The sequence below is a fragment of the Plectropomus leopardus genome, chromosome 17, assembly GCF_008729295.1.
Source record: "Plectropomus leopardus isolate mb chromosome 17, YSFRI_Pleo_2.0, whole genome shotgun sequence".
NCBI lineage: Eukaryota > Metazoa > Chordata > Actinopteri > Perciformes > Serranidae > Plectropomus > Plectropomus leopardus.
Window position 1 is genome coordinate 18,324,105 of NC_056479.1, and position 12,297 is coordinate 18,336,401.

The 12,297-nt window shown below is 41.2% G+C and overlaps 1 protein-coding gene across 1 annotated transcript in view; it reads right to left on the reverse strand.

Moving 5' to 3' along the window:
* The window catches only part of glis2b (GLIS family zinc finger 2b), a 37,888-nt gene extending 30,198 nt beyond the window's left edge, over positions 1-7,690 (reverse strand). Inside the window, 1 exon segment of the mRNA XM_042504200.1 lies at positions 7,622-7,690. The gene's annotated coding sequence lies outside the window, so the exon portion shown is untranslated.
* Positions 7,691-12,297: the final 4,607 nt, after the last annotated feature.

Here is a 12,297-nt window from a genome sequence, read left to right on the forward strand (position 1 = left end):
AATGCCTCACCCGTCTCTCCCTCATCCCCTTCTGTAAAAAAAACCATCAATCCCTCTCCCCCGTCTCGGCATGCGATTCCTCACCCGCTCTTACAGGCAGAGCCCCTCTTAAGCGACTCCTCCCTTTCTTTTCTATTCAAACGAGCAAACACACACATACATACCTCAGTCACACTGAACTGCTGTAGTGCTATTGAGGGGAGACTGGAGAATCCAGGGTGTTGGCCAAGCAAGTAAATAATAATACAAACCAGCTGTGTCTCCACTTAAAACTGTGTTGCTGTGAGCATATTACCAAACAACTCACAGCTCCTTGAACTGAGCTCCCAGAAATCTAAAAGCTCCAGTAAGGTCCAGGTTTACCGTCATGTTTAACCCTTTAAAACCTGAGTAAATTAATTTGATTTTTTTGACAAGCCATGGCCCAACAATTTAAAAAAAAGAAATTAGTAAAAGAATTCAAGAAAATTACATAATTTGCTATTATTGTTTAATTTAATAACTATTATTATTGTTGTTATTATTATGTCATATAATGTGAAATATGAAAAAATTATAATTATAAATATTATTTTCTGGACATTTCCCCTTTATTTACTTTCCTGATAATCTTCCCCTCTTTTTTTTTTCTTATTTTTTTACTAACAGCAGTGTAAAATGTGACAAGATGATCTTACTTCAGATAAACTTGGAAACCAGTTGCCTTGAAAAGGGAAAGTAAATATAACTATAAATCATAATTTATGTCTACTTTTTATAAAGTTGTTGCAACTTAAACATAAGAAGTGAAATTATCTTGTTCTTTCTAAGTGTTAGCAGCTTCAGTAAACCAAGATAGTGTGACTTAACCTGATCATCAGTTTTTACCATTTTACCAGTGATGAAGTTAGGAGATCTGTGAGTTCTGTTTTGTTAACATGTTTAAGAATATATAAAATATGATTGACTAGTATGCAACCGGCAGAATAAAGGTAGTTAACATGGTTTACTGAAGTTGGTAAAACTTAGAAATATTGATTAAATTAAACTTGTCATTTTTAAGTTGCAACAAGCTTCACAAAATTAAGTAAGTAGAACTACATTTTGAGTGAACTTGACAAATACATATGAAGTAAACATAAAGTAAGATTAATACTTATATTTACTTACATTTTTCAGGGCAATTGGTTATATTTTCTTACAGTAAAATCAACTTAGAGTGCAAGAGTTGGTTGTTGCCTTTTTTACTATTTTTTTTTTTTTTTTTAAAGGCTAAAAACCACAATTTGCTCAGGATTCAAAGGGTCAAAGCTTGTGAAAGCCATCTGAACGTAGCCCAAGAAAACTGATGTCCAGATTTCAGAGGGTTAAAGTATGTTGGGTGGAAACCCAAAATGGACTTTGTAAAACTTTCCCTCCACCCCTTCTCCGACAGCTCCTTTACATTGCTGTTATTCTTTTAAGTCTTGGCATTACTCCTGTATTCTTTCTTTTACTTTTCCTCATCAAGTGCGCCCTGCCCCAGACATGGTCTGCGTATTGTCTGAAGGGCTCCACGAGCTGAAATTCTCTCACGATAGAAACACTGAGCAGGGAGCGCAGAAGGAGCATTAAAGAGAATGAGAAGAGGTAGGGTGGGGTAGCTGGAGTGAGGCACTGAGTTGTCTGTGTTTATTTTGGAAATGCAGGCCTGCAGACTTGCAACAGAGGAACTGACCCCTAAACTTCACCCTGGCAGATCCTTGCAGAAAGATCAAGAGCCCGTTGCTCATTTGGGATGTCCCTTACAGGTGATTTTAAAAAAAGGGTAGACCATATATTCCCATAGGGAGGCTTTTTTTTTTTTAAACCCACCCTGGGGACCCAGGAATGGTCTGCTCCAGGAGGAAACAGTGAGGCCGTGAGGTGATTAGCGGTTACAGTTTAACTGAAGAAAAATGCACGCTCCCTGAGCCCAGCCAGCCAGGGAGCAAAGCGGTATGCACTGGTCTCCTTCAGTTTGCAAGTTAGTGTGAGTCAAGCTCTGTATCCGCTCTGTCTATTCTTAATGTATGGGTCCTGGAGTCTGGCCGTCACCCCACATAGACACATCACACTGCAGCACTACGGAGTATGAGTGTGTCACCTCCACTGCTGCACACATGGCAATGATTAGTGATATTTTGTGGAAAAAATGCGCAGAGCTGGACAGTAATGACATGAGCAACATTTGCTGTTATTTTCAAGTTCAGCTTTTGAATCAGCTCAACTGAGAGTCATGTTGATGACCTCTGTCTTGTGGCTTGTATGAAATCCAATGGCTTACTATTCAGCCAATATCAGCCGCAAAATAACCAAAAAGTTGCCAAAAACTCCAAATTAATTATAAAGCATGGAAGTCAAATCAGTGATTAGGTGGATTGTGAATGATAGTTATGTTATTATTGTGGCAGAATTGATGATAAAAGACAGATTATGTTAACATGAACATTATTGCACTGGATTTTAAAAGACCTTGTCCAAATCTGACAATGGATGCCATATCATACCACATCCGCTCTCCAGCTCATTTTACTGAAGGAACACATTTCTTCATTGGGCTACATTGTGAATAGCCTCTGACATTTTCAGCCAAATCAAAGGTCAAGAGCTGGGATGTGCAACTCCATTCAACATGACATTAACCTAATGTTAGTCATATTTCATCTGTTGACAGTGGCGCCCCTGGAAATTTTTCATAGGGCTCGCCAGACAGGACAACTGAAAATCTTGAGATGGCACACCAAAACCAAAAACGGTACCTGAATTTTGGGATTTTTGCTGTTTAAGTATGTAGGCTAGTGGAAAACTTTGTCAGTGTGAAAGTTAAGGAATCGCATACTGACATACTTCGGTTTCTCATTTTCCTGTAAATGTTAATAATTTTCTGATGTGCATAGAGTAAAACAGGTAGATTTTACATTTTGCGTCCCACAACAATCCTTTTTTAATGCGTTATATATCTACAGTATACATGTTAGGTGATTCATTGTTTGTCAAATAGGCTGGTTGTCTTTTTCCTTAAAAAAGACAAACATACAGCTTGGGGGTACATTGATTCCCAATAGGGGAGACTTGTTGGTACCAATACAGCACATTTTCTTTATTGAGGTGAGAGTTCAAGAAACCTCTTTGAAGATGTCCATGCCAGTTGTTCCATCGCCAAAATTTAGCCTAACTTTGGAACATAATTTAGCTCATTTCCAGACAAGGTAGCATGACATGTTTGGTACATTTCCTTTAGTTCACTTGTTTCATATGATACCAGATACTATTGTCATTAGCTTTGAAACTCAGCCCGCTACAGCCTCTAAAATGGCATGATGTCAGCTGTGAACAGCGGCGTCCCCGCAAAGTGGAAAAGGTTTTTAAGTAGTAATTTCATTTAAAAGCAAAATCACAACATATAAATTGGCTCTTAGCATTAAACATTTAGCAAGCTGCTCCTAACAGTGCAACATGTCAATATTAACACTTAAAGTTATACCAGTGTGGTTTGTAGAATTGGGTGTCTTAGGTTGTCTAGTTTCACAAGATACCTGTACCATCATACTAGCTAAACAATTAATGCGCCAAAGACTCTTAAAAGCCCTTTTTACATAGAGATCATGTTCAAGGGTCCCTTCTTTATGCAACCTTTTCATTTTTACACAAAACAACAGTGACATCATGCCTCTCTGGTGTATGATTTTAGACAGCATGCTGGCATTGCAAAAGCTGTCCCTTTTACCTCAACTGCAATTGGGCTCTGTAACTACCTTAGTTCCTGGCTCAAAGGCAAGACAACTCTATCCTCCCGTCTGTGATCCAGGGCTGTACGGGACACAGAATTCATTTTGTTTTCTATATAAAATTTTAAAGCTTGATGTAAACTAGTAAAAAAGCTGATGGTGCTAATGACATCACAAATGCGCAACAACATTTTTGCAGACACTTGATATCAATAAAAGCCAGAGACTGTATTCTATTAACTTGCTTTGAGCCGAAATTCTCCACTTATTCGACTTAACGTGCGGTCTCTCTGTCCCTCTGTGCCGCTGTCTGCTTGTCTGCAACTGCAAAGAGTAGCGTAAAAGTCAAGAACCCCCACACCGCAGCAAAATCTGGGGACCAAAAAAGGGGTCGACAGATTATCAGCCTGGCCAAATATTGGAGCCGATATTTGGCATTTTGCTGATTAACTGTAACAGCGTTTTATTTTAATGACCTATGATAAAATGAATTTATTAATTCAAAAGTGCAAAAGTGTCAGCATGGCAGAAACTTTTATTTTGTAAACCCTCAGGGAGCTATTATTATTTACTCTTTTTTAAAATAAATAAATAAATCTTCACTTGACTTTATGAAAAAATGTTGCTGTGAACTTGTTGAAAGTTTCAGTTTTTATTAAACATTTTCTAAAGGCATTTAAGCTTTGTGTTGGAGTAGAAGCAGCACAACAGCATATTTTCACCTTGAACAGGTAGCGTAAATTATGAGTGATTTTTACCGTGGGGGGGGGGGGGGCACTGCGGGGGGCTGGCAATTGTATCAGATCTCGGTCTCCCTCTGTCCCCACCCTGGGAGCACCACTGTCTGATATGAAGCTGTCTGATCAGAAATATGACTGCTACAGGGTTCTTGTCTACAAGTTTAACCACAAAAAAGACATATCTGTCATGTGGGTCTGCAATAAAGCGGCTTTTTTCCCCATGAAGATAAATGCAAGTGTGTATCAGGTGCCTTGTTTTCACTGCATGCTGCCTCATTCACTGACCATTATAATCCTCCCACCCCTGCTGCTCAGTTGCCTTTCAGCTTGACCGTAATCCCCAGCAGCTATGAAACCCCACTGTGATATCAATTCAAACACTCCCTCTCGCTCTCCCACTGTAGTTTGTACCACTTACATTCCAACCAATTACTGCTAGCAGTCCTCCTCTGAGTTAATTTCCCCCAGTGGAAAACATATTTTAGTGGCCCCACAACACTGCGTGAAAAACAAAACTTACTGTTGTCACCTTGGACTTCAGATGAGAGTTTCTCCGTGGTACCACACTCACAATGTAAGAATTAACTGCTTCTTTTTAAATCAGATGCGGTATGCTTTTATTAGCCTGGTTTAAGGCATTAAGTACAAGTGCACTGTGGGTTCCCACCATCCCTCCACCACATGCCTCGTGGTTGTTCTCTGACGCAGGAATATGCCATTAGGGTCCACCTTTTCCACCATAAAGCAGCTGCCTTACCCTCACAAGGTTTGGGACCTCAGGGGTATGATGTCACACAGCTGTGGTGTGAGGCAAAACCTTAAGGCACGGGAAAATTAGGGAGCTGACAACCACACTTGCGATTTGATTTCAGTAACTGGCATGAGTGGAAAGTCTTTAAGGTATATCTTCTTGCATACTGATTGCAGCAGACGAAGCAAGATGGTGTCACACTCCGACCAAAACTCTGTGAGAGCTTTTGTACCCAGCAGCTGTCCCAAGTATTTACATCTGGCCAAGCATGCAGTCAGGGTGAGAAAATGTACAGCCAAAAAAGGCTGCCCACACAAACACACATCCTGAGAGTGAGGAATGCCACCACAGGGATGCACAGCTGGACCCCAGCGGACATCTGGCTTTCTGGTGGTGCTGAGAGCTTTTTCTCTGCAGTGACTAAATGCTGTGTAAGAGACAGGGTTCCCACACATTTTCATGGACAAAATTTCAAAACTTTTCCATGATTTTTCCATGATAAAATTTCCATTTTGGGAAAGCATGTGCTTCATTGTGTCTGTGGCACTTGGTGGCCTGGTTACAGTACTTTTTTACACACACACGCACACAGAGGATATTCCCGCTTGGCCTGGCCAGGATGTTACTTGGAAAATGAGAACCGTGCGAGTTTTACATTTGTGTTAAGCAGCAAATAATTTGTTTGCCTATTTGACATTGCACATCCTTCGATGCAACTAGTGCGCATCACAGTGTCAATGCTTGAACAATATATTCGAGCTATGTTATGTCAACAGTTAAGGCTATCGGTTAAGATTACTGTAACATTTTTATTAAACACAGCAAAATTCCATGACCTCTCCAAAACATTTGATATTTCTTTCATTAATTCCATGACATTTCCAGGCCTGAAAAATGATATTGTGACATTGCAAGACTTTTTCAGGTTTTCCATGACCATGGGAACCCTGAAGAGAGACATCTATCACCACCAGTGTGGCGGTGGTGATAGAGGCCTCTCCGTCTGGCCCCGGTCTTTCTGTCAGATGGATGTTATGGTTGACCTGTGGCTGAACTGATCATCAGCTGATTGGATAAACAATGCGGTGAGCAGGCCGTGGATGTGAGGAGCACCTGTGCTCACAGTTCAGAGAGGGGTTATGGATTAAATAGCAGGGGCCTGGAAGAGGAAGGGAGGGAGGGAGGAGAGGGAGTCAAAGTCCTCCCTCTGCACAAAGCCTGTGCGGCCTCTTTCTCTGCTCCTCTTCCCTACATACTTTGAGAGAGGTCCACTGGGCTCATAGCCAGACCTCCTCCAGCCTCATATGATATCTGTGTGACAGTTTCTCTCATGCACCCACACGTTATATTGTTCATACATTCACCTTGGAAATATACAGCCATCTGATTCAAAATACAGCCCCCTGAGTGTGCCTCGATCTGCATTGTGGCCTAATGCTTTTTAATGATCAGGCCTTATTCCACTCCAGCACAGGGCTTGTTAGGTCTGCCTTGGCAGGGCTCGGCTCTTTCCCCTGGCATCTTCTGAAACAATGGGCCCATGGGAGGCAGCCAATGGGGAGAAGGTCCATCCCAAACCCAGTCCCAGTGTGCACACAATTAGGCTTAGGGACAGTGGAATTGCTTAATTGGAGGAAAATAGCTCTTTATCTAGGCCTGGGTGCCTGTGCTCATCCTTGCCCCCTGCACTACATGCTTGCCCTCGGCTAACTTCAAATTGGTCTAAATGATGAAATAGCAAGGCAAAGATTTTACTAGACCAGTGACATAAACCTAAATGCACTGTCTAACATTAAACTTTCCACGATATAACCACGTATTTCATGTGGAAAACATAAAGTAAATCTAAAAGTGAGCTTTTTTTCTTTGCTGTTGGCCTCATATGCTGGTCACAGCTTTATTTACCAGTACATCACTGTTTTAAGTGGGTGTCAGCAGTCTGCAGACGTTGAACTCTTTATCAGATGTTGTGACAGAACATCAGAGAGCTCAGTGCAAGCCTGCGTCTTGCACAACAGCTGGCTGGGCTGTGATGTACGCCCCTATATAGGGCAGGATTTGTGATACAGCTCTAAAAATGTCTCAGGGTTGAGGAGGGGGTGATAGTTTAAGAAAGGATGTAGAAAAAAGGTCGCTCTCGTGCACAAATTGGTACTGACACGGTGCGTAAATGGCACCGGTGAAGGCACGTCCGCCACGACCGGCCTTGAATGACAGTGTGGGGAGTCCAGGCTGCAGGATATGGGCGCACCGCTGGAGAGAGCCTCTGAAAATAGGTCACTACCCTGTTTGAACTCAATTTTTCCACATTGTGGCAGCGCACTCACACCAACGTGGACACACATGACAAGACACACAATATCACAAGACTGACATGCAAGATAGGGTCGCTCCTGGCTTACCTTACAGGGAAAATGCCGTGGATATGGCCGAGATATCTCCGACTTGGCCCCCCTCTTCCCGGTGCAAACTTCGCACGCAAAGTCCTATGGCTCAAGCGGCGTCGGTGTCAAATGACTCCTCGTCAATGTGTCGCTTTTTCCTCGATAAGCACGAAATATAGAGCTGATGCGCCTTGAAAAAATATTTCTAGGTGTCTGGAGAGGCGGTCCGTTCCCAGACCATTGTCGGGATTCTTTCTAAGCATGGGAAAAAGCAAACATGAGCTCAAACGCAGCGTGTGTGATAGCTGCTTGTTTAAATAAAGACTAATCTATGGAATGACAGCCTTGTCTGTTGCCGCGGGATGATATTTGGTGCATGTTATCGTGCCACTAGAAACCCGTCAAAAAGTGTAAACACCCAAATCCGTAACCCTAACTGTTCCCGCTGAGGAGAAAAAATAAAGAAGGTTGTGTTGTGCATCAAAAACGCAAAGGTGATTTCTTCCTAAATTCAAAGCGCATCGCTTAATGGCAACGCTGGTCAAGTGGGGGTTTCCTATGGGTGGTCGTGGTTCTCCTGACGGGGTGGGAGGGCAGTTGAGACCAGAGGGATGGCACGGAGTGGTGGGTAGGGTGGATAGGGCGGGTTGGCGACGGGGTGTGGGGTAGAGGGGGAGGATCGTCTCCTTCTTCTTCGGTGCTTTTCCAGATGCCGAGGTGGGGCTCTCTTTTCTCGCAGTTGTCCTCTTCTGCTTTTCTTTTCTTGTTTTTAATCTCTGAGCACTCGAGGAGACGATGAGTGTTGGTGGTAGTCTCCCCCAATACCGTCTGAAGCGCACAGACAGCCGCCCGGAGCCCAGCCAGCCCGTCAGGACCAGCCCCAGAGTCTGCCAGCTCAGCGCATGCTTACTGCTCCGCCCATCCACCATGGGCAGTCCCCGGCTCCTCTCCAAACTCCCCATCTCCCTCTCTCTCTCTCTGTCCTCATGGCCATCTCTCCGCCTCAGCTCCCCTCCATCAGCAGGCCTTCATGAAGGGTAACACCCCTCTATTTCACTGTCTGCTGTTTTCATCTGCACAGTTTTGGAGTTAGACATCCCTGATTTCATGCTGGCCACCAGCTCTGCCTCACCAACAGTGACAAGTGTGTTACATAATTAAAAAGTTGTGACTTCAGGACAGCCAGTTCTTTTACTGTACGGATAATGTATATTTGCATCCTCATAAATCAATACAACACTTGCATCTATGTGCTACAGGAAACATGTACAGAAAAAAAAATCAAAAATAGAAAGAAAAAAACAAACAAATCAAAATCAGAAAATTAAGCCAAAACAACTGGTAACTGACTGATTTTAACTACTGAAAAATTAAAATTTTAAAAATCAAAATAAAAAAAAATGTAGCCAAAAACAACCACAAACTGACCAAATTTTGACTTTCAAAATATTCTTTGTTACCCACCCCACAATACTTGTCAATCAAGCAAAGTCACTTTGCATTTTCTCCCTTTAAGGACTATTATACAATTTGTAGACCTGCAGCAAGTAGGAGCTATGCAAGCACAATTGATGTTTTCTGCATGGTAAACAAGCAAACAGAGTGCTTACCTAACAGCAGATGTTTCCTGCTAGGTAGCAGTCATGGCCACAGCAAAGGGGCATAAAGTCGACATTGAGGACCACCGCTTTAAAGGTGGTGAAAACTTGAATACTTTTTCCACTTAATGATGAAACAGTTGCATTTGTTGCAATGTTATTTGATTTTTTTCTTAGATAACCTTTGATGCAAGAAGCAGCTGGCCTCCAGGTTTTTGTCACATTAGTTAATCTGCCCCCCCCACCCCATTGAAATAAGTATGGACACCCCTGACCTACAGCATTTAGTTTTTCATCATAATTTGCGGCTTTGCACAGTTTTTTAGTGTAACAGTGTCATACAAAAATGTTGGCCTACAGGGCACCCAGTGGTTCACCTGGAGCGGGCGCCCCCATGTGCAGAGGCTGTGTCCTCGCCACGGCAGCTCTATGTTTTATTCCAACTTTGGCTCTTTGCTGCATGTCATCCCCTCTCTCTCCCCATTTCACACTGTAGCTGTCCTGTCGAATTAAGAAAGAAGCCCCCACCCCCCAAACTATCTTAAAACAAAAGAATAATAAAAAAATGTTGGCCTACTTTGCACTTGAGTACAGTGGCGGACTTAGCACATTCAGTGTCCAAGGCAAGCTCTCCCCCAAAGACTGTAGCTTGCAGTTCAAAATGTCATTTGGTTTGTGAGTATCTCAATAATGTAAAGGGAGCTGAACTGTGCAGACCTTCCTCTGTTCAATGTTTAAACTTTAATTTGGTTCCCGTACCTTCTTCAACGTTTTTCAACGTTTTCATGGAACGAAAACCCCCAAAACAAAACACTAACACATCATGTGTGGTGTGTCATCTGTGGGGCACTAATGTGTAGGGTGTTATATGACTTGTTGTATGAGGATATGTTGTGTGTGTTCCCTTCTACCAATTAGCAAAAGGTGCCAGCATTAACACAGGTCTGACAACCTTAAAAGCAACCATCACCACCTCTTTTATTTATGGCTTTTCAAGGCAGCTACAATGTTGACTGATGTGTTGCATTCAGATGTTTCTGTTTTGTCCACCCTGTAGCAGTCAGTGATGCTGGGGTACAAATCTGTTCACCAGAACACCCTTTGCCTTTCCATCATGCCACCACTAGAGGGCCTAAAGCAGTCCCAGACAAGATTTACTAAACCTGGTAGCCCTCAGAGATTTTATTCATTAGTAACAAATGATTTGCCAAGCATTATATTTTCATTGTTAGGAAAGTCATAATTCTCTAACCATTTATTATGTGTGAAATGATGATAAAGTTCAGAAATGTATTGTCATGCTATAAAGATTCAGATTTCTGAATGTACTCAAAAGTAATATTTCAGACCTCAGTTTTATACAGAATTTCATGGCTCAGATTTGACTTTTGGAAGGTCAGTAAAAGATGAATTGCATGGAAAATGATGTGCAGTGAGTGGGCACCTTAGAATAGTAATCACATCATTGACTTCTATGTACAAATATAAATACAGGCTGTATGGCAATATTTGATCTTTATACTGAGGCCAAGTATCAGTTTTATTTTCTTTATCAATTAATAATATTGCTAATACAAATTAAGCTTTTGGTAGCATCGTAGAATAATAAAATGAATTGCTTTTTCAGTCACTTGATACATTTTGCTGCAATAAAAATGATTGTAGTCAGAAACTAAAACTTAATCTTATTAGATAAAACAGACGCTGACCATTTTTTTTCTTTGGGGACATTATTTACTATTGAACAAAATATTAGATTGCAATTTATTGCCAGTTGTTTAAAATTGCAATAATAATATTGTATCGTGACTGAAACATGACAATAACATATCATGAAGCCTCTGGAACAACCACAGGATATTATATCAGCTTTTATTTTTCCATTTTATTATATGGTCAACGTTTGTGTTTATTTGCCTAGAATTAAGAACTACACATGTAAGCATCAACATTAACATTTTCAAAACGCCTCCTCTACTTTCCCTTAAAAATCACTCCCACTGTTTCTTGTAAGTGGCCTACATGACTTCATTCATGTGTGAACAGCTGTGTGACAGCCAGCCTTATTAAAGACATCATTATGTAAATGCTTGACAACTTCCACAGCTGCACCAGTAAGGTAAGCTAATTAATAAAACGCCACCATGTGCCTCCGCGAGGACACAGCTGCAGCGTTTCATGTTTCCGGGTGCAAAAACAACCTCGCTGCTCCCATTTTGTGGTTGGTTTCATTGCGTGCGCGTCGCAGCTTCTGTTATTTCTAGGTTACTATAAGCTTATCCTTAACTGTTACAAGCAAAATGGTGAACAGCATGCATACATAGGCTACACGTTGATCCGTGTTGTGTGTCAGCCAGCAGCAGTGTGTCCCTAAAAGCCCTCCCCGGTGCGCTGTTGCTGTGCAGCTCTGCCAACTCGTCAGCTGATCTCTCTTGTTCTCTTATCGCAGCTGTTGGAGTATCCGCCCCTGTAGTAGACCCGCTCTTTATTTACTATGTAAGTGTCAAGGTGCCAGTCAGTCTGCATGTAGGTTATTGCTTCTTGATCCTTATTGATCCTGTCTGTAACCTATAATGTCTGCTTCATTTAAAGAATGCTGTAAATGTTTACATTTTAGTCGCGATTTGTAAAGAAAAAGCAGTAGCCTAATAATTTAATATATAAGGAAGGGAAATCTTTGAAATTATTTAATCACCAGTGCTGGAATGTAACTAATACATTTACTCAAGCACTGTATTTAAGTATGTATTTGAGGTGCTTGTACTTTACTTGAGTAAGCCTGTTTTTATTTTCATGCTACTTTAAACTTTAACTCCACTACATTTCAAGGGGAAATATTGTACTTTTCTGTCTTCACTACATCAGTTTAAGTTACTTTACAAAATAAGATTTTGGCATAAACCAAACACTTTATACAAGTACAGCTGCGACAATTAGTTGATGAATCAATCAGTTGATTCACAGAAAACTGGCAACTTATTTCTCTTTTTTATCATTTTGATTTTCTTATTTTGATGTTTTGGGTGATTTATCTATCATTATTATTATTATTATTATTATTATTATTATTATTATTATTATTATTATTTTCAGTGT